General features: G+C 36.1%; 1 protein-coding gene and 1 pseudogene across 2 annotated transcripts in view; both read left to right on the forward strand.

The window, feature by feature from the left end:
* Positions 1 to 22,979, forward strand: part of Tll1 (tolloid like 1) — a 205,719-nt gene that overhangs the window by 22,068 nt on the left and 160,672 nt on the right. Inside the window, exon 1 of one of the 2 annotated variants that reach the window (XM_047551067.1) lies at positions 12,614 to 12,672. The exons of the other annotated variant lie outside the window; for it this stretch is intronic. The gene's annotated coding sequence lies outside the window, so the exon portion shown is untranslated. Of the gene's footprint in view, positions 1 to 12,613; positions 12,673 to 22,979 lie in introns of those variants that run through there. 2 annotated transcript variants of the gene reach the window in all.
* LOC124982131 (hypoxia-inducible factor 1-alpha inhibitor-like) overlaps positions 1 to 22,979 on the forward strand; it is a 70,629-nt pseudogene that overhangs the window by 20,321 nt on the left and 27,329 nt on the right.

Raw genomic sequence — 22,979 nt, forward strand, 5'->3', positions numbered from 1 at the left:
TAGGCACAAAATAGATACTTCTTTCAATATGGGAAGCATGAACTTTGTTCCTCATAATATATGAAAACAATCTTTGTTCATTACAGTCAAATAATCTCAGAAGCTATAAAAATGTGTGCATTTTTTTTCTTACTAAGCACCTATGGACTACCTGAGGAATTAAAGAGTATTTGGCACTGTCTTGTCCTACAAAGAGATTAAGCATGGTTAGGGGTAATAGAACACGTATACAAATGCTTGTAATAAAAAAATGCAGCATAAGATCAGTTTCATGTAAGACATTTCTAAAATTCTGGTAAGTTAAATAGCATAACAGTAATAAAAAACCTGTTCAGGAGAATTATATAGACTGACACAAAGTATACCTTTATAAGGAACAGTGCCATTGGGCTTGAAATGGAAGAGATAATCTTTACTAGTTTACCTTGGAAATACTTCATGAATAAGTTTGTGTAGAAAGAAAGAATTAGATTATGATGAATATTAAATGTATCTTTAAACACTTGTTTTTTTCAAACAACTTTCATATATCTATATGATTTTACAACAACCTATAGATCATGTACTATTGTTATTCTCATTTTAAAAATAATCTGAGATTAGGAATTAAATGGCTTTGTACACAACTGGTAAGTGTTGGAGGTACTATTTGTAGCCAGGTCTTCAGAGGAAATTCTGGGCTATCGACGTGAAGTTAGAAGTCATTAAAATGTAGGTGACATTTACAGTGGTGAGATTGGGTGTCATCAGCAGTGTAATGATTGTTGGTTAAGAAGAAAAGAGGTCCAAGTACTTAGTTCAGGAACACCCCAATGTTTTGAATCTTGAAGATGAGGAGGAACCAGTAAGGGGCCTGATATTAATGAAATCGCTTAGATAGATGAAATGAGGCCATTGAATTGGGGAAAGCTGCATGTTGAAACATGACATCAAGCTGTATGTTGAAATGTGACTTCAAAGTAACCTAGAGATTTTTCCTTAGACTGTTGCTATAATTAACTTTTTGTCACTGTGACCAAAAGCCTTGACAAGGACAATTCAGAAGATGAAAAGTTTATTTTGGTTCATGGTTTCAGAGGTTCAGTTCATAGTTGGCTGACTCCATAGCTCCGGGCCTGAAGTGAGGCCTAACATCATGGCAGAAGGACTTGGTGGAGGAAGGTAGCTCAGAACCTGGCAACCAGGAAGTAGAGAGAGAGCTCTACTCATCAGGGACAAATTATATAACCCAAAGGCATGCTCCTAGTGATGTATCTCTTCTAGCCTCACCCAAACTGCCTCCAGTGACCACCCAGTCAATCCATATTGGTGGATTAATCCACCAATTAGGTCATATGTCTCATAATCTAATCATTTCACTACTGAACATTCTTGCATTGTCTCCCATGTGAACTTTTGGGGGAACCACATATCTAAACTACAGCAACCATGCTATGAGCCTCGTGTTGTAAGAAGCATTGAATTGTCCAAGAAAAGTCCAAACACTTTAGTGATTAAATATTTTTATTTATTTGATGGAGCAAAGCAATGTTTATCCAGCTGTCATCAATGTTTATTCAACAGTGAGAAGAAAATAATAGAGTCACCATCCTCATTTTCATATGAAGAACTTGACACCAGAGAAGATCAGAGGGTTGCAAGTAACTTTATAAGTAATACCACCACAGTTTTTTTTTTTTCTAGTATCTGCTATAGTCCCTGCTAACAAAATTCTTGATAGATTTGTAGAGTGACATATTTATAGGCACGAAACAACTGGCGGCCAGATTAAAGTAGAGAAAAGTAACTGATGTTAAGGAAAATACCAGAGGAATATAATGGAACACAAACGGCGTGTTCTATTGAGCACACTATTTGGTCTATGGGGACAGGAGGAATCACATGGTGGAAGAAATATTAACTGAGAGTCAGCAGACTTGGATACCAGTTCTGGTCGCTGGGTTTTCTGGAAGCCTTGATACCAGTTTCTCAGACTAAGAATGTTGCTGAGAGCATGGCTTTCGCTTAGGAAAGGATTTGCAAGCTAGTGAAAATGACCGAGAGGACACACAGATCTTGGAGCTCTTCAGGGATCAGGTTAGGCTGAGGGAGGTCCCAAGAGCAGAACTTTTCCTTTCTTCTTTCAGTATTGTTTGAATTGTTTTTAATGAATATATACTACTTTCTTTACTTTCATTAAAAAAAATGGAAATGGGAACAACTGTAAGACAAAATTTAAGGAAGTAATTTCTTAACACCAACAGAAAGATGTAGTGCATTATCCATGTGCTCTCTAAATCTTATTCTCCTTCTATAAAATTAGGGAGTTTGACAGAAGCCCCTAAAACCAAGTTTGACATTAGCATCTTTTTTTGAAAATACATTTTTTAGTTGCAGATGGACACAATACCTTTATTTCATTCATTCACTTTTATGTGGTGCTGAGGATCAAACCCACTCGTCATATGTGAGAAGCAAGCACTCCACCACCGAACTACAACCTCGGCCCTGACCTTAGCATCTTGTGAGCCTATGTTGAGTCACACATTTCAAGATGTGGGGCCCTTTTATGCCTACCTGTATACAAGCAAATTTTTGTACCAAGATTTTCAAGAAAATCAGGTAACTAAAATGTAGAACATAGCAATGTGAAATTATAATTCAGATCGGCAATGAGTAATTTAATAAAATGATACATTATTTCAAATAACCATACCGATCGCTTGAAGTAGTTATTGTAATTACAGCCCAGTGTTTAATTTTACTTAGGAGGATATTGGGGCTTATTGAAATTAAGTGCCCATGATCCTGTGACTGCTGAGCATTGAAACCCAAGGCTGAGTCTATAACCTAAAATCTTATTCACTAAATCCATCTTCTGTCTTTTTGTGATACATACCACTAAATCCATCTTCTGTCTTTTGAGGTACATACCATCCTTGATGTGGAGAAGTAGTGATTCATTTTTGGTTACACAGTGGGGAAATCCAGTCCTTGGTTTTTGTCAAGTGCTCTCATTTCCAAACCCAAACCCCACTTCCTTTTTTTTTTTTAAGTCAACTGTGTTCACTGCTCAGTGTCTTTCCTGCGCCTCATGTGACATAAGCCTACCCTCATATTCTTCAGAATATAATGAATTATCCCAGACTTAATGTTTCTGAAACACAAATGGGTTTGCAGTTCATGGGACTGTGAATGAGTCAGGAGACTTAAAGTCAAAGTGTTCTTAAAATGATATTGTCTCTTTATCCAGAAACTGACCATAGGCTTTCTGTTGGAAGCATTGTTGTTGTGGTTAACAATCTGGGGACCCAAATATCTAGTTTCTTGGCGTCTTATTTTGTCCTAACATACTACTCAGACCCTTCTGGCTTGAGTCCCTGACTTCCATTTCTGTTCTAAGTATCACTCATGAAGCCCTCCCAGGTCCCACCTTCTCCTTTGTTGCTTTCCACTTCTCATTCCAAAACTTGATTTGGTTTGCTTATTGCTTTCATTACGTAATCAGTTTCTGTGACCCATGTGAATAGCTCTCAAACTGCCCTAGGGTATAAGAATTACTCGGAGCAATTTTTAGAATTACAGATTCTGAAGTATAGACCAAAAGTGCAAAACTGGATGCCTGGCAATCTATATTGGAACGAGTGCTTTCTTGCACATCCAGATTGGGAATCTTTGCCCAGGTGATGTCTTTATCTAAAGCAGGTTCTCAAGTAGATTTTTCTCTGAGTGTGAGATGTTAGGGACTTGGGTATCATTTTGTCGTGGCACCTTGCTTAAAAGCTGTATTATTGAGAGGGGATTATAACAAGAATATAGTTTAAATGCCAGAAAATATATCTGTTTATACTTACAGTTGTGTAAGCACATCAGAGTAAATTACATTTAGAATTCTATTTCCCATAGAGATGCTCATTTTACCATATAGTACATAAAAAACTTTTGGGTTGAATTCTTTTTCTCTCTTTCCTTCTTTAATCAAATGTAAACTATTTTAATTGTGCTTTGGAGTCTACAAGCAAGTTTTTTTTTTTTAATTATCATTGTGTCACATGAACTGTAATTACATGTTTTTTCCAAGCAGTTTTTGAAATAAGTGTTCAGCCGATTTCTCAGTGGATACTTACCTTATTTGAATAACAAATCCAGATCATTTTAAAAAATCTCCTTTAGTATACAATGAGTTTGTTATGATTAAAATACTCAATAAGAATAAAGTTATTTGTTAATTGACTTAGCGAATAGTTAGTGTCTATAATGCTAAGAGTCTTATTAGGTGCTAAAGAGAAGCACAGATTATGTCCTCATGTTCTTGACTACTGCCTATTTTTATTGTGGGAGAAAGAGCCATTTCAGAGCTGAGTGTTCCTGTACAATACTTCACGCTACTTTTCTTGCAGAGATTGCACATGTAGATTACTTTTGAACTAGGGTTTAATTACAGAGAACTCCTTAAAGCACATAAAATGATATATAATTTATTCACCTGAGAAATTCAGGGCAAAGCTGATCCTGCTTAGGTATGAAAGTCTAGTTGAAAATATGTTAATACTGTGTTTCCGGGCAGAGTCTCATATGATTGAGCCCTTCCATTCTGCTTCTTACCCTTAATTTGCAGACATGAAAAGTAACAGCTGTCTCATAATAACCATTTAAAATGAGGTGCTATATAAAACATTTATATTTCAGTTTGTCGTCAATTTATAGCATCCACTGGGTAAGGTACAAGACTACAAGAAGGTCAGTGTAGTAAATCCCTTTCATTCTCTGATTCTTCACCTTAATTGGTTCTATCACCAACAATAAATGACATTTAGACTCTTCAGGAATGTTTACTTACTTTTTGTATTCATTACTTTCATTAAATAGTATTTTGTTTGACTTTTTATCTATTGTTACGTGTAAAAGGTCCATAGGATTTGTTTTCTGTTACTACTTCAGAAAACAAAAGGTCTACTAAAAATGTTATATTTATACAAAGTTGGAGGAGACCTGAATTACCCAGGTTATATTCCCCGTATTTTTTCTAAGCAAACACAGTTTTAAAAAATTTCATAAATAGCTTTCTTTGGTTTTTAGACAAAATGCATACAATAATCAATTTTTCTGAGATAGTTTTAAATTAAGATAAATCCATTTCCACATTCAAAATATCAATACTGCTTAATAAAGTAGTAGATTGGAATTTCTGCAGCAAATCAAAAGCATTTAGAGGAATGACAAGATATGAGTAATTTGATTCTATGAAGTGCAATTTATACTGCTATTCAAATGCATAGAATACTTTCACTTCAGAAAATTTGTGAGGGCAGGAGGGTCAATCCAGCTCAGTGTTACTGGAGAGAAACCGAGTGATGGCTTTGATGGACAGAGGGTCACACCTGGATGCTGGTAAAGAGTGTGCTTGTGAACAACTGTGGAGAACCCAAGATTTTGCCTTCCAAGCAGGCTAGCAAGTAAGCCTGCCACCATTTCATAAATGCTGGCAGAAAGTCTCTTTTTCAGAGACAAAGAACTTTATTATGTTCAGCACAGCAAACAGTATGAGCTTGATGTTTGTGTGTGTTTTTCTTGTACCCTCCATCCTTCAGGTATGATATGGAATAGGCCAGACAGATCTCATGAATGAAGAGAATTTTCATGACTACCAAGGAACCCAAATTTAGGAACTCTTATAATAGGTTCCAAGCAAACCTGTCCAAACTTTGTCCCAGAGAGAGACGTTACACTGATCAAACAAATCTGTCCTCTGCCATGTCTGTCTAGCTGTTGTTCTATGGAAAACTCCTTGAAAAGATACTTAGAACAAAGGACACCAATACTTCCGCTTGGATGTGCAGAGACCCAGAAGAACCTTGGAGAATCATCTCTCAACAGGCCCAAATGAGGAATAGGTTGATTGTTAAAACTATTTCTACCAGATTGTATCTGCTTTTATCATCCTTATCATAGGTGATATTGATGGCAATCTGCCTAAAACATAAGTAACTAGAAGTACAGAGGGTAATTCCCCATGATTAGGCCCCTTTCACACACATCTACCATATTGTAAGTACATGGGCCTTTGTGAAGTTCTTGGAAAAGTGTTAATTATTACAATATGAGTATCCCTTCTCCAAATGAGAACAGAAGTTTCAGATTTTGGAATTTGGACTATTTGACATACATAAATGAGATGTCTTCAGATAAGACCCAGTCTAAATAGAAAACTCATTCATGTTTCATGCTCACTTAATACACTCAGCCTGAAGGTAATTTTATACAATACTTTTAGCATTCCTGTGTTTTCACTTTTGTCTGCTATGTAAGGTCAGGTATGGAATTTTCCACTTAGGGTGTCTCATGAGTACTCAGAAATTTCATATTTTGGAGCATTTATGATTTGGACTTTTTAGATTAGGGAAGGCTGACCTGTAATGGCCTGGAGTGGAATTGTCTTTTTTAAAATGATTTTATTAGTACATGATAGTCATACCTATTAGTGGGGGTCATTTTGACATCATCATAAATATATATAATGAAGTTTCCTTCATTTCAGTCCCCAGTACTTTTCTTTTCCTCCCCTCCTGCCTCCTCCTGGGTCCCCCGCCTCTACCCCCCTGGGATTGTCTTTTAACCAATTTAGTCCCAGACAAAAGAAAGAAAAAGTGCGAGAGAAACAAGGACCAGCTCTAAAGGACTATATAAATACTGAGAACAGGATTAAGTCTCTTTCTGCAGAGTTTTATCTTGTGGTTAGGATTGAAGGGTTATGATGACTGAATGATCTGATAAACTACTGGTTCATATCTTTCTTTGCCAGGTATTTTTTTTTTAACTGCCTGCCAGGAAGATGGCTTTTTTGAAGTGAATTTTGTGTCAACTGTTCATATGATTGAAGTTATTAATGCTGAAGATTATTTACTCATCTGCCTTCAATGTTACCAACTAGAAAATGAATGCCTGGGGAAGACTGGGAGACTTGCCTAGAGTTACACATCAAGAGCTAATCCCTAGCATCTCCCTCAAAAGAGAGAGTGAGCGCCAGAGAGCGTGAGAGCACACAAGACTGATCTCAGCAGGAATTATAATTCCCCTCTCTCTTTAAAACTCCACTTGTCACTGTGAATACCCACACACATTAGTATTGCACTTGGGAACCGTGCAGAAGGTATGAAGGCTCATTCCAGTCTGTGACTGGAGCTTGGCCTTAATCTAGAAAAATATTAATTGCCATTCAACATCACTTAAAAAGGTGACTCTCTGAGATACAAAGACAGGGTTTTCTTGAGTACAATAAACAAACAATTAAGCCAATAATCATTTACCATTGAAACTTTCAAGTTTTGAGAAATCAGCCTTGTTTCGTGTTTGGTGTAAGGCAGAGTGGTTTAACTACTTTCACCTGCAGGCAGAGGCTGTGGCCATATTGAGCTGGGAGGGATCTTGGAGAGCATCCCCTGGGATGATTTTCTTCCTAGAAACTGCAAGCTCCAGGAAACTGTGAGGCAGGGTAGAGGGATACACTCTGAGTGACGACCTGCATCCTTACTTATTTATAACAGAGTCATTCTGCTTTCACAGGTCTTACATCTGGCTTCTGTGATTTAGAAAACAAGTTTCAAAACTTAGCAATCTAATATCCTATTGGTGTTTGGACACATGCATTTATTAAGACTAAGGGAATGCACATTTATGATTTGTATATTTTATACATTTGCATTTGTTGTATTCCATAAACACTAATGTCCTTGATGGTAGCATGCTGAAGTATTTAAGAGAATGTGCACTGCTGCTTGTGATTTACTTTGAAATGCACCAAAAAGGAGGTGGATTGATGGGTAGATTTAGGATGGATACACAGGAAGCAAGCACAGTAACATATCATGGTAGGATGTATGGAGGGCACATGGGGTTTAGTGTGCAATTCTTTCAAATTTGCTGCATATTTGAAAAATATTTAATAAATTATTTTGGGAAAAACTTACCAGGATAATTCAATTCTGTTATTTTTATAGTTAAGGAAAGTGGGACTCAGTGAGAATAGGGTAAAATCATTGGAAGAGTGAACACTAGGACCAAAAATATCTTTGAAGAACTGGTTCCACTGCTTGTCTTCATACTCATACTTGAGCATTCAACCCAAGTATGTTTACATAAATGTCAAAAAGACTGTGAATACTATAAAAGAGGAAAACAGGCACTCTGTAGGGTTATTGAAACTCTTCTTTCACTGAGGGTCATTCCCCCCCACTTTTATAATTTTTCATTCTGATAGTATGGAGGTGATTTTGGGACTTCTTGTAGTTTGATACAGTAGAGCTGAGTGTGAAATTATATATTCTATGATACTTAAGGGACAATTTTTCATTGTTTTCTATTTACATATACATAAATGAATATGGTCCTTTTTGATGAACATATTCCTTTTAAAGTACAGATGTGCAGGAGACTTCTTTAGAAAAGGTTCATGGACTTTGTATATATATACTCCTGCTGTTATTTTAAAAAAGGAAAACAACAAAAAAGGCTTGGATTCTGGTCTTTGACTTGCATAAGTCACCATGAAGGGTCATGTGAAAAGGATTTCTTATTTTTTCTGATACTCTACTAAAACATTTAAAGGATCTGTAGTTAAGACTGATGTACATTTTAATTCTGGTTGTGGTACTGGTAGGTGTGAGAACTTGTGGGAGTTACTCAAATTCTCTGAGCCTTTTTTCTTTAGGTATAAAAAGTGGATAATAACTGCCTTCTGGCTCATGGTGTTTAACAAATACCATCTAGAATTACTCTTGTGAGTGGTAACCTTTGTATTTATTAGTGAATGACCTCTCTTTGTTTTTGTGTCACTTTGTGTTTCTACCTTTTTATTTTATTTTATTGAATTTACTTTCAGTTTATAGTTGACAATAACTTTCACAACAGATTATGCTTCTGAATATTAATAGGATTTATGTTTTGGCTTGTTCTGTCAATAAAACATCCATAGTATAGCTTTTACTGTTATTTAAAAGCATAAGTCATCTAAAAACCACATTTTAGTGAAGATTGGGTTTATTATTTCCTAATTCTGTGGTCTTTTTAAAGACTCTGCTTTCTCAGCTTTTAGTGTTGGTTACTGCTTTTTAGTAATCAACTCCATATTAATTAAATTACATAATAGTTTTCTCCCTAGAACTCCAAAATGTGAGTCTTTTAAAATTGTAGACTGATGTAAGTCAAACTGCAAGAAATGTAGAATTCCAAATGAGTGAATAATTAAAATTTTGATTATTAGTGTAACTTTTTAAAATTGCAGTGTAAAGGTGCTACTTTTTCAAATTGTGGAGATAAAGATATTTGTATTAACTGAAAATATACTTTCAGACTAATGAAACTGTTATCTTGATAATTATTTGATGAATATATTTTATATATTTCAGTATATTTATACATATAAGATAATGATATAACAAGTAAATACACATAAGATGATAGCATATCATTTTAAGGAAAATGTCAAGGTTATAATTACTGTAATTCAATAATTATATAATACTTTTGTCACCATTTGAAATCCTTTGTTAACAAATGTGATATAATTTCTGAGAATGACAAAGTGAACTTATGGCATCAAAGATTTTAAAGAGTTGAGAAGCTTTGGAGCATCTGGAATTCTAGATTTATGGTTTTTAATACCTGCTGCATATTAAAATAATTTTGGGGAATTAAAAAAGTATTCATACTTAGGTTGTAGCCAAATGAAATAAACTGGAACCTGAATAGGACCTTAATATTCCTGGTTTTCAAAACCTTCCCTAGTGATTCTATCCTGTTATCACTTACAAGAACCATTCATCTGGGTTTTGGAGCAACCATTTCAAGAGGAACCAGAGAATGACTTTGGATCTTGGCAATATCATAACTATTTACCTTCAGAGTAGAAAAGAGTATTGGCCTTATCTTAAACCAGTGGGTTGTGCATGCTCTTACCCTACTTTCCTTTGGTTTCTTCAGTTTGTGGTTTTTCTTATGGGTTTGTGTGGGTTTCCAACACCACTAGGTTGGACTTATCTTTAGTAGTGAAACCTTATTTTCATGGATGAGCCTAGGAGGTGTAAAACATTTGCATTTCTTTGAACACCAGGGAGTGAGTTGAAGAGCTTACATAGCTCCAGCTCCTGAACCAGACTGGTTAAACTGTCTGTGAACAGAGATCTTAAGTGACCTGAAATAAGCACATGGTACTTCTAGTTGGTTGCTCCAAGTTTTAGGCACTACGTATTGATTAAATTACATTCCATTTTATTTAGTAATAAAACAATATATTTATATTAAACTTTTTTATGGACAAATATTGAACTTTTAAGAAATAATAGAATAAACAAAAATCAATATATTCTAATTGAAGCTCATTTATAATTGCTTATTTTATTATGTTATTTAAATCATGGTCTTATTTATAGACAATAACACTCATGTCTTACATATAATTAATTGAAATTCTGTGTGTTACAAAATCATTTTTAATGCAGCGTTATACTACCTTCGGGCCATCAGGGCTAATTTCCAAATGATTGGCGATACAGTAGAATGTGTTTCTGATCCATTCGTGACATATCCTTTGGACAATTGCACTTTATGCTAAACATTCATCACCATTTCTTGCTGTGGTGGGATCATGTTATTGTCAAAGGGCATGTGGCCAGACACAGATGCATTGTTCATGCCTCTGGAAGGCCTTGTTTAAAACACTCACTCTGGGATACTACTGTGCTTCTTTACTTCCAGACTGACCCCTGCTCTAAGCAGTGTTGGGGCATTGCCTGGGCTGCCCGAGCCCTTGAAGTTCAAGGAGCAGCACCTGGACTTCTCATGATGGGAGGTCAGAGTCCATGTAAGTGACTTCCTAATTTGGGGGGCTAAATCCCTTCAGCATTTAGGTCTGTATGCAGTTAGTCTTATAAATGGTTATTTCCAGTGTGTTTTATGTCATCGCCTTACCCCAAAATATTGCCATTGACCTAAAATAAAACTTTAGAAGCCTTTTGGCGAGTAACGAGCTTTGTGTGTCTCTGGTAAAACACCTTGTTCAGAGATAAAATGCACTCAATGTTTTGTTACCCATCAGTATTTTCAGTCCCATGAAAATATTCCTTTGACAAAATTGGAGTTACTTTGAAATTTAGCATCAGTTAAGAGAAAACTTAGTATAGTACAATAACAATTTTCTTTAGGACTTCAAAGCTGAGCAGAGCTTTGTTTGACAGGCATAAGGCAGATGTGGCAAAGGTGAAAAATTTATATCTTCGAGAATAGTTTTAATTTTGTAATAGTTAAAGCATTGTTACTGAGCACTGTTGCTTAGTACAGTATCCTTTCTTTTCAGTGATATTGACCCATGAATTCCCAAACATGTACATCTTCTCAAAGGTAACAAACAGTTTGGCAAACTGTATCAGAAAGTGTTTAGTGAGTGTACCAGTGGGTGTAGAAATAGTGGAAATAATGTTCATTTGTCATAAGTTGCCCAGACCTGGGTTTGAGTTTTTCCTATTAGGTAAAATAATGAAGTTGTGGTACTTTTTTTAAGATGGAATTTTCATTAAAAATAGAAGAAAGTGATGAAATAATAGAAAATATTATAATTCCATCAAGTTTTATTTTCACCAAGTCCTGAGGATCTGAGTCTCTTTTCAAATACTTTTGGAACTGTTATAAATTATATGGTAATGGTGTTTCAAGTCCATTTGAAGACAATTTCTTTGTACAGTTGAACTCTTCAGAATTTTTCTGTAATAGAATGCTTTGATTATACAGAAAGGAAAAAGTTCTATAGTAAATAAAGATTAAAATTAGCTTCTTTATGTCTATCTAATGGCTTGGATCTAACTTCAGTAAACAAATTTGAGTGACTAATGTCAAACAAATGAATGTTTTATATATGTCTACTCTCCTTAATTGAATCCATCTTATAGAACATAAAAATAACAAGAACTGGAAAGAGCATGAAACATGTGGTAAAAAGCCAGGTAGACTTTAGATTCCTGTTCCTCTGCTTCCTGGGGGATCATTTAAGTTTTCTCAGCATCATATCTAATTACCTATTTTGTCTACCCTACTGGGTTGTTGTGGAAACAAATTACATCTGTGAAAGTACTTTAACTATAACATGCTACACAAAATTTGTTAATCTTTTAAATGTGACACTTAGAACAAAATATTTAAAATAATATGGGCATTTTATCCAACAACTTCATTATCTAATTTTATTTTTCTTAAATAAACAAGAAACAAAGTGATCAATATATAGTGGGCTAAAATGCAGGAATAGCATCAAAATACTTATGAAAATCAGCTTTGGTTACCATGGCATGTCCTGGATCAAATTCTTTGTTAGCCCTCCTTCCCTTCTCCCCTCTCTAACTTCTACTCCTGCCTCTTTCTTTCTCTCCTTTGTTTCTTTCACCCTATTCCTTCCAACCAGCTTTCCAAGTTTGGTAGGATTTTCCTGTTTGTCTTTTGACCTTAAGTTTTATACCCTATGAATCCTTCTTTATTGGTATTACATTTCTTCAATATTCTCTTGGCAGGTTTTATATGAAGAATTTTTGACATTTTCCCCTTGATGTTTTATAGTTGGACAAGTTGAAGTTCTAAGCTGCTGGACCAGAAAAAGGAGAGTGGTCCTTGGTCCCCAGTGAATAATAAAACCACAGGTAGTGTTGACAGGTGTGTATCGTCACACTTCAGTTGAGACTGTTCTGTGGTTTGAATCCTTTTAACTGTCTCTGACATACATTTACAATTAAATCTTTTTTTAAACCATACCACCACATGTTTAGCATGAAGTAGCTCAGACAAAGGTAGAAATATAGAAAAGAAATGAATAATAAAGAAAGTAGACAGTTTGAGAAGAAACATAGAGAACTCTGAATGCATAAAGAGGATAGCAGTCAAAGGTGAGTTTTTCAATGAAAGGAAGGCTGTTGGATGAAAAAGAAAGACAAAGAAACCTCCTTTTACCAGCATTGCTGTAGTTGGTCAGGACTGATTTCAGAAAAGTTGTCTAGGGCTCTTGATCCCCAGGAAAAGAGTGCACATCAGGTGACCTATGCCAAGAACCCTGGAAAGGGAGAAAAAGCCAAAAGTGGACAGAGGAGGTAAAAAACTCATTTATCTTGGCATTCATAGTTTAAACATGATACACTTCTGAGGGATATCTGTTTTGAAGCTATTTAAACTCATTAGCACCAAATAAATTCTTGCTATGATTCTTTATTATTGGTTGTTTTTGAAACCTGAAGCTGAAAGACTGGTTGAGAAAACTCAATATTTGTGTGAACACTGTTTACCATTCCATGATTCCCCTAAGGCAGAAAATTGAGGCTGCTTTTTCTCCAGTGTTCTCTCCTCATGTCTTTATTATAATCAACCTTTCCACTCTCTCATTTTCTTCCCGTGTGTCTTCTTTTCTTCCTTATTTTCTATTCACCTACTCCACTTTAGAATGATTTCCTCAGACTTACAAGTCCTAACATGGCAATGTAATATCTTTGAAATATTTTTCCTCAATCTTATCAATCATGCATGGTATCAATTAATAGGAAATTCATGTGCTAGAATGAATTCTCTAGTTGTTCCTGCTGCAAAAGAACTGGTATTATAAACGTATAAAAGTTGAAAACAGAGTTTTCAGTAACTTGGGTTATTTGTGATCATCATTCTGAGTTTTAGAATTTAGAATTATGTTTGTAAATACCAGAACTTTGGGAAGATGGTATTTAGATAGATCTACTCTTTTCTGAGGGTTAGGATCTGGTAAGATCTGAGAAGGCTCTGGGAAGATTAGCCTCTGTTTACTTGAGATTTTTTTCCTTTACCTGGTCTTCCACAGTTGAATGATAGTTGAGCTACTGTAGTGACCTCTGTCTCTCAGGTGGGGATGTTGTTACAAGCTTGTCTTTGTTTACATTTTTTGAAAATGCCCCCCTGGCTGGGCATGGCGATGCATACCTGTAATCCCAGTGACTGGGGAGGGTAAGGCAGGAGGATCGAAAGTTTGAGGCCAGCCTCAACAATTTTGCAAGACCCTGTCTCAGAAAGTAGAAAGGCCTGGGAATGTAGCTCAAGTGGTAAAGTACTCTTGGGTTTGACAACTGCCCCCAAGTAGCCCAACCCCCCAGAAACAATGCCCTCTCTGAGTCACAGGAGTCAAACAAGGTACTTTTCTTTTCAGGTGTGGCATGTCATTGAAATTGGGTTAGATTTAGACTCCTACTTGCTGCCAGGGAATTTTTGCACATGAACAAATCATACAACCATATGCAGTAACCCCTGAGAAAAATGTGAATTTTCCCCTAAAATATGATGAGATTTTTTTAAAATACCAGGTCCCCCAAATATAGTAAAGGCTTTTTCCCCCCCAGTTTTAATTAATAAACAAATTGTTGACTTTTGGAATTAGGAGATTCTCAACGTTTTCTCTGTCAAGTTTTCAAAGTTTTAAATAAAGTAATATTCTAGTGATATAATATTATTAGAAAAGTGATTGAAATATCAGTATTGTTTCTGTGCTAACTTAGTGACGTTTGGGGATAAAAATAATACAGGACTGGAGATACAGCTCAGTTCGTAGGGTGCTTACCTGTCAAGTACAAGGCCCTGGGTTCAATCCCCAGCACCACCAAAAAAAAAAAAAAAAAAAAAAGAAAGAAAATAATACAATTTAAATTAAAGATTACAATTTCAAATACTATTATGGGTCAATGAGATTGTGACATTAAATGTTGAGTGCCAGCCTTGGTGCCATCCCTGATTCACAGACAACTTTGGAATCTGTGCAGTAGAACTAAGATACACAATCTATATGCCTACCTTCCTTTCTCTCTCTCTCTCTCTCTCCTCCCCTCCGTCCCTCCCTCTTTCTCTCTCTCTCTTTTTAATACATGAGTTCAGGTTTTAAGACCACATGATGAAGAAGTAATGAGCAGAATGGGGAAGATTTCTGATTAAAAAAATTTCACACTTAAAGTTGTGATATTTCTCTTAAATGCATTGAAAAACATGAGTGAATTTAAATGAAAAATGGACTTTGAATATATAACATGATCTGCAATTTGCTCTGATAATGTGGATAAAGTTTTTATCATCTGGAGAGAGAAGGACCACAGGGGAGGCTGATGTGGGATAGGAAAGGGGAGGTTACTCTGTCAGGAAGTAGACAGCAGAGGTGTGAGGCCACGTGGCTTTAGTTTCTTTGGAGTCAATTATCAAAAGATAATAGAAAGGGAAAAACAGAAAAATAATAACAGCAGCAATAACAAAAAGGACCTGAAAAAGAAATCAGCATTGAGGAGTGTGGGGAAAAGAAACAACTCAAATTCTTAAAACAGAAGTATATTAAAATTTCAATTAGAACTTTGCATGCCATAGAAGAAGACAGCAGAGGGTGTTTATTCTTTTACTAATTTTTATTTCTTTAGGCTCATTATGTAGAAAAATTGAACTTACTGTTCTTATGGTTGATAGTGATCAAAGAACTTTAAGCAAGTTTAAAGCTCAAGTAAACATTTTTAAGATTATCTCTAAAACTTGTTAAGTGTGCTTAATTTCTTTTAGAACTGAACGTTTTAGCTGTTTTTTCTTCTTTTCTTCCCCTCTGACTGTGGCATTAATAGCCATAGGCCAAGTGACAACATCATTGTTTTTAGTCAAAAGGATTAATAAAAATGTAAGAGGATTAAGCATTTCAGGTCTGGCTTCTATACTTAATCAGAGAATATTGGTTTGAAGCCAGTATACTATACATGCTAATTGATTAGTACTTTGAAGTAATATGGAAGATTACCTCCTCTGAGATGTTCAAATAGGGCAGTGTTTCTCAACCAGCAGCAATTTTGCTCCCAGGAAACAAGTCAATGTTTGGAGACATATTTGATCGTCATATTTGGGGATGGAGTCGTTCTTACTGGAATCTAGTGAGTAGACACCAGACATAGTACTAAACATTGTACAAAGCCCAGGAAGACCTCGCAACAAAGGGAATGAACATATCCAAAATGTCAGTCGTGCTAAAGTTGGGAAACCATGATCTAGAAATATTTACAATTTGACTTATTTGTTTTTTCTTCCATTTCCTCCTTTCTTTCTTCATCCCTCTTTTTTTCATTTGTTCTTATTATACATGATGGTAAAATGTATTTTGACATATTAAACATATTTGGAGTATAACTTCTCATTCTTCTGGTTGTACATGATGTAGAATTACATTGGTCATGTAATCATATGCACATAGGATAGTAACATCCGATTCATTCTTCTATCTTTCAATTCTCATTCCCCCTCCCTTCCCTTCATTCCCCTTTGCCTAATTAAATTTATTCTATTCTTCCCTAACCACCTTATTGTGAATTATCTTCCACATCCACATATCAAAGAAAACATTTGGTCTTTGGTTTTTTTGGGATTGGTTTATTTCACTTAGCCCTATATTCTCCACTTCCATCTATTTACCGGTATTAATTAGGTTTGTGTCACTTGGTGTGGCGATGAGTAAGTGGCTGTCTTCAGCTGAATGGGATCTTTGCTGCATCAATTTTCAAGGTGCAGCATTGTCCAGAATGCAAAGGGCGACCAGACGCATGCTACAGTTGTATGACCTTGGACATGTTATTTAGTCTTTCATTTCTTTATCTCTAAAACTCAGAATTAAACAAGATTAATGGTGTTTTTTTAGCTCAGCAAAGTCAGAATAACTTGCAAAGTCATTGATTCCACCTGACTTGAATGTCCACTGTGTCAGACGATGTGCTAAGAATGAAATGACAAAAAAGATGTAGTTCTGACTTTTGAATGTCTGTGGTTTGGTTGAGGAGCTCAACAACTCCACAAAGGGGATACTACACCATGATAAGAGTCCTATTAAGGTGTGATCACAGGACTATAGTAAGGAGGGGAGCTGCTGTCGGTGATGAGTGTGGTAAGTCCTGCAAGGCAGGCTCTGACCGGGCCCTTGGAAAGGAAGAGGAATTTGCCTGAAGAAGGGGAGAGAGGGATTTCCAGATGGAAGGAACAGCAGAAACAAAGGCTTAGGATTACGAAAAAGCAAAACAAAACAAACCCTGGTATGTTGAGTAATGTTGAAAAGTTTCAGTGTGTCTGGGACATGAAAGTCACTGAATAAAAACACTCTTCTTGTATTGCCTTAAAATATAAAAAATTTCAAAGTGAATCTTAAAGCTATGAAAAATCATGGTTTCCACCTACCGCGAGTCTCACACTGTGGCCATTCATTCACTTCCAATATGTGCATCACAAGCACAGACAGCTTCAATTGCAGGCTGGGGATTCCTTCGGGCTCTGTCTCTGCTACTTAACTTGTCATAACTTGAGCTTGATTCGCAGCTTCATTGCTAATACTGGGACTCGTGTTGCAGAAAAGTCAGGCATAACACATCCAATTAAAAAAAAAAAAAAAAAAAGAGGGCCTGATATTTTCCCCATCAAGTTCCCTTGAAGTGACTGAATTTTAATAACCCCTTTGAGGCTGTGGATTTAGGTAATTAAAATTGCTGATTTAATTCACAAACTCAGGTGAACCAAGTGTAGCACCATTCCATTTAGTGTTTCCAAAATCAGTAAAGAACCTGGTAGCAGAACACTGACCATAGGCAGCACCTGCTTTTGGCTTAGGATGACAATGCTGGCTTAGGGTGGCTTAGGGTGACGGTGCCTCATGCTTGCTGAATGAGAGGTTCTCTGCATGACCTCAGTGGCCATGACACTCAGTTTTCTTTAGTAGAAAGTCAGAAACAGGACACTGAGGGAAAGTGGTCTTTGTAATGTCTGTAAAGAGGTAGAAGAATTTTGCGCAAGTTTTCCCTAACACGTCTGACATTTCTCCTAAGGAAGGGAGTTTTCGTGGAATAACTTTCTCTAGCTCTCCTTTGGACATCTCCAGATATAAAGGGAAATTATGTAGTAGATATCACAGGGACTTGATGCAAGTTCAGGAAATCTGTCTTCTGTTTCCAGCCAAGCAGCTGACTTTCTGTGACACTTTACTTCTTGATGTCTGAACTCTTTCTAGAAATAAATCTAAGGATACCTGCTGTTCCTCGATTAGGACTTATGAAGTAATGTCTGCGGAGCATGTGAGAAGAAAAAGGTTTTATAGCACAAAAAGAGCATTTTTTTCCACCCATTAACATCACCGCTTTGTTCCTTATTTATGTTATTTCTAAGTAGTCTGACATTTGGCAAGTTCTTCACCACCCCACCCCCTCAGAAGGTAAAAATCATGATTAACTATTCAGTATGAATTTGTCACAACCTTGTTTAACCTAATAAATATCCCAGAAAAGAGCAGACTTGGCTGGAGTTAAATCAGTACAGCTTTACTAATTTGGCCACTAAAATAAGCCAAGGCTTTTTAATCTGGATTGAGCTAAGGGGGAATGTTCAGAAATCAGGGTGTGAGTGCATTCTCCCAGAAATCACCGGATAGCAGCTCCTTTTGTCAGCTTGGGGAGAGGAAGAGGAGGCATAAATAACTGCATTCAAGGCCAACAAGTTCCGCTTTGCTCTCTACCAGTAGTATAGTAACAGGAGGACTATGAGGAAGAGTTAGTGGATAAGCAGTCTTGAGTATGACACATGAAAATTTAAAATAAAGAATGTGAAGGCAGTTCTCTATTATTTAATAGGTGATGCACTTACATCCCTTCATTGTCTATTTGGTTTTGCTTTCTAAAGGAAAAGAAATCATTTATTCCATGCCTCAAAGCAGGAGAAGCTCCCGTGTTAATGCAGGAGGTGAGATGATTAAATTATGAGAGTTGTAATCTAGTTGGTGGATTCAGTCATTGGATTAATAATTTCAAAGGACCCAAACAATAGAGTGAGCTAGCCATGGACTGAGACCTCTGAAACCATGAGTCAAATATAACCTTTTTCTCCTCTAAGTTGTCGTTGTTGGGTATTTTGGCTAGAGTGATGAAAAGCTGACTAAAATGTTCTCTGCATGAAAGAAACACAGTTCTTTTCGTCTTTCTTTATAATAGTTGAGAAATTCTTACAAAATGCAGGTGTTGAGATAACATGTAAGAATGATGTTTCTTATGATATGAGAAAAATATGCATATAATAGAAGAATAACTATAAAGTGATCTTGAATAATATGTTATTATTTATATTAGGAAATGAATAGCAATAATAGGAGCAAATTCCTATAAAATGCTTATTGGGTTTTAAGCACTTCTCTAAGTACTTTTACATTTCATTCCCAGAAATTGTGAAGCAGGATAATTATTTTCCCTGTTTTGTAGATGACTCTCTGTTGTTTGTAAATACAGTTGCACAACTTAATTTGCAAGAGAAACAACTAATAAAATATAATTTATAATTTACTTCATGGGTTATGGATACAAAGTATTAGTTACTTTTCTTGAGATCATGAAGCCAAGACATTGACTCTGTTCCATGACAAAAGTCTGAAAAATATAGAGAACAGTTTTAATACCATAGGAGAGTTGTTTTGAATAGGAATTTGATAGTTTTCAGTTCTGAATTTAATTTTCTTAAGCTTCTTCTGTCCTTAATTTAATTTTTATACAGTTGAGTTTCTTTGGGGTTTACATTTCTCCTCCTTTAAAGTTAAAAAATTTGAAGGTGATGGAAGATTGCAGTCATTGACTTCATATTCTGCTCAGGGTGGTTCTCCATTCAACAGCTCCTTCTGAAGTACACTCTTAACACAAAGCGAGAGTGTGGCCTGAGGAAAGATGACTGCTTAGCAGACAGCTGGGCTGGATGTATAGTAAGCAGACCTGGATGACGAGGTAGTGAAGTGGAAGCGTTGCCAAGCAGATCAGTAAGGATGTCGGTTGATGGGTGGATTTCAGTTGTGAGTAGAAGCACCAGTGGGGAGTTTGCATGAAAGGCACTGGATATTATGGGGGTAGTGTGGCGCATCAATTATCTCTGCCTACTCAGAAGCTGTCTTGGGAAAGCTCAGGAATACATGAAGAGAGGTAAGGAGCAAAGGCAAGAGACCCATCAGACAGGTGACATCAGAAATTCCCCCAGTTAGCACTCATGAAATCCTTCCCACCCCTATTTTGTGAACCTAGAGCATTACTGTTTCAGTTCTGTGGCACATTGCCATATACATTTGATCTTGTTGAAAAATTTCCATGAAAATGTCGTTTAACTGTTCCTCATACCACCGTGGATCCTTTTTTTTTCTTTTCTTTAATTGTTTATATAGTTTTTTTTTTTCAGTTTTACAGACTGCATTTTGATTCATTGTACACAAATGGGGTACAACTTTTCATTTCTATGGCTAATACAATCAATGAGGTAGACTTAATGGACATGTATAAAGTATTTCATCCATCATCGAGTGAATACACTTTCTTCTCAGCAGCTCATGGATCCTTCTCCAAAAATAGACTATATGCTATGCCACCAAGAAGCCATTAGTAAATACAAAACAAATAGAGATACTACCCTGTAATTGTATCAGACCATAATGGAATACAATTAGAAATCAATGATAAAATAAAAAACAAAAATTACTCTTACACCTGGAGACTAAATAATATGCTATTGAATGATGCAATGATAACAGAAGACATCCGGGAGGAAATAAAAAAATTCCTAGCGGTAAATGAGAACAACGACACAACATATTGCAATCTCTGGGACACTCTGAAACCAGTACTAAGAGGAAAGTTTATTGCATTGAGCTCATACATGGATACTTTATACAGGGAGATTTTTAGTTGATTTAAAAAAAAATGTAAATAGAAAGTGAGTATTTCTAAGAGAAAGTATCACTCATTCCTGATTAATACCATATTTTACAAAGTTCAGTCTGAACAACTGCTTACACTAAAACAAAAGGGAAGGTCAATAAATAAAGATGAATTACAATCTTTTCAAATTGGGGATGCCAATCAGCATCTGTAATAACCACTCAACTCTGAAGATAGACCTTAGCCATGAAGCCAGAAATAAAGAATGGGAATAAAAAGTTAGTACTACTTTGAATATGTTGTTCTGACATTTAAACTGCAGATTTACTTCCTTTTTCAGAATTTGTTTGTAAACTATTGTTATTAAAGAGGTTTAGAATTATTTGTCAGAAAAATCTTTTAAAACACTTAAAACCAGTAATGTGTTCCATGTTCCTTTTAATTCTGTGAAAAAAACCCTTCCATTTTATATGCATTGATTTGGTAGTTTAAATTTCCCATAGGAAAATAAACTTTTCTGAATGTGAAAGAAATTTTGATATTGAATTTTATCGTATATGTTAAAGAGCTATTAAAGCCATAGTATAGATGCTAATCAGATATAATGCCATTATTCAATGATATGTATGCAGGTTGAGCCTCACTTATCTGAAATGCTTGGGTCAGAGTGTTGTTTCTGGTTTTGAAATATTTTTTTAAATTTTGGAATATTTGCTTATCCATAATGAGATATCTTGGGAATAGGACCCAAATCTAAACACTAAATTCATTTATGTTTCATATATACTTTATGCACATAACCTGAAGGTAATTTTATACAATATTTTATTTATTCATTATTTATTTACTTAGTGCAGTGCTACTGATAAGATCCTACTGCTTCACACATGCTAGGCAAGTTCTCTACCACTGAGCAAAACTCCCCAGGCCTACAATGTTTTCAGTGATTTAATGTATGACACAAAGTCATTTTTCACATAGTGCTGAAAAATTTGTGGTAACATTTTGAATTTTGGGATTTCCAGATGAGGCCTGCTTAACCTACACTTAAGTTTATCACTTCTAATTAGAATGAGAAAGCAGCTTTAAGTATTTGATCTTGTTGAAAATTCTCTCTCTCTCTCTCTCTCTCTCTCTTTTGGCATCCAACAATAAACATTTATTCTCAAAGTCACAGGTCTGTGGAGGTTTTGGACAGCTCTGTCAGGCTGTGAATCTGAAGGTTTGGCTAGGTCTATTGCACATGTGTTCAAGACCAAAGGGATAGCAATAGCCTGAGAAGGAGTTCTCATGGAAGATCACAGAAACCCAAGAAAATCAAGCCAAATCACACAATTACAGGCCAAGGCTCTGCTCAGAGCACATGCATTAATATTCTACTTGCCAAATAAGTCACAGGACCAAGCCTCATGTCAAAGGGGAGGGCAACACAAGCTGCCCAACAGAATGTGGGATCCTGTGCTGCCATGGGATGAGTCTATACATGTAATACTATTTTGTAGAAGTGAAAAATGGAGATTACTTACGCAATCTACTACAGTCTGATCATACCACTCAAACTCGGTCTGTTCTCCCCATTCGGCTGCCAGTGCCATGGTTTGTCCCTCTTAATCTCTCTTCACAGTGGTGTATAACCTCACCTATTCCCTGTGATTCTATTCTTTCCTGCATCCAATGACTTACTTGCCCACGATTCAGAATCATCGTGATAACAGCACAAGTTATATTATTACTCTCATGCTTAAGGTTTTTAAATGTGAATCATGACAAAACACATGTTCCATTGCTCAAACTATGCTTGTATGAGACATCACACCATGATGCTCTACTATATGTGCAAAACAAACACACACCCTAGCATGTCTTTATCTTTTTAAGCTTTCTTTGTGGCTGGTGGCAGTGTTGGTTGTGGTGCTGAGTAATTCCCTAGACTCATTTTGCATTAATTATTCAATAAGTTCACTTCTCTTTCTGATCAGTTTTCTCCCATATTTTTTTCCTGAGATATTATCCAGGGGCACCGAGGGTTTGGAGAGGTAGCCCCAGGTGTGGGTATGGTCCTCTAGTTCTCACTGCTTTTGCTGAAAGGTGACGATGTTGGTCTTGTGCCACAGCTATTTCTTTAGCTGATGCCACTTTGGAAACCAGGAGTGCCTTGGCTGAGGCAGACCCCCAGGACTGTCGCCGACCTTGCAAATCCAGAGGTCTGCAATCCATTCTATCCTAACTGTCATTCAGCTTTAATTTCAGAACCACTTTGACCTTGTCTTAGAGACTCTC

Source organism: Sciurus carolinensis, chromosome 4 (genome assembly GCF_902686445.1).
Source record: "Sciurus carolinensis chromosome 4, mSciCar1.2, whole genome shotgun sequence".
In the NCBI taxonomy this organism is placed as follows: Eukaryota; Metazoa; Chordata; class Mammalia; order Rodentia; family Sciuridae; genus Sciurus; species Sciurus carolinensis.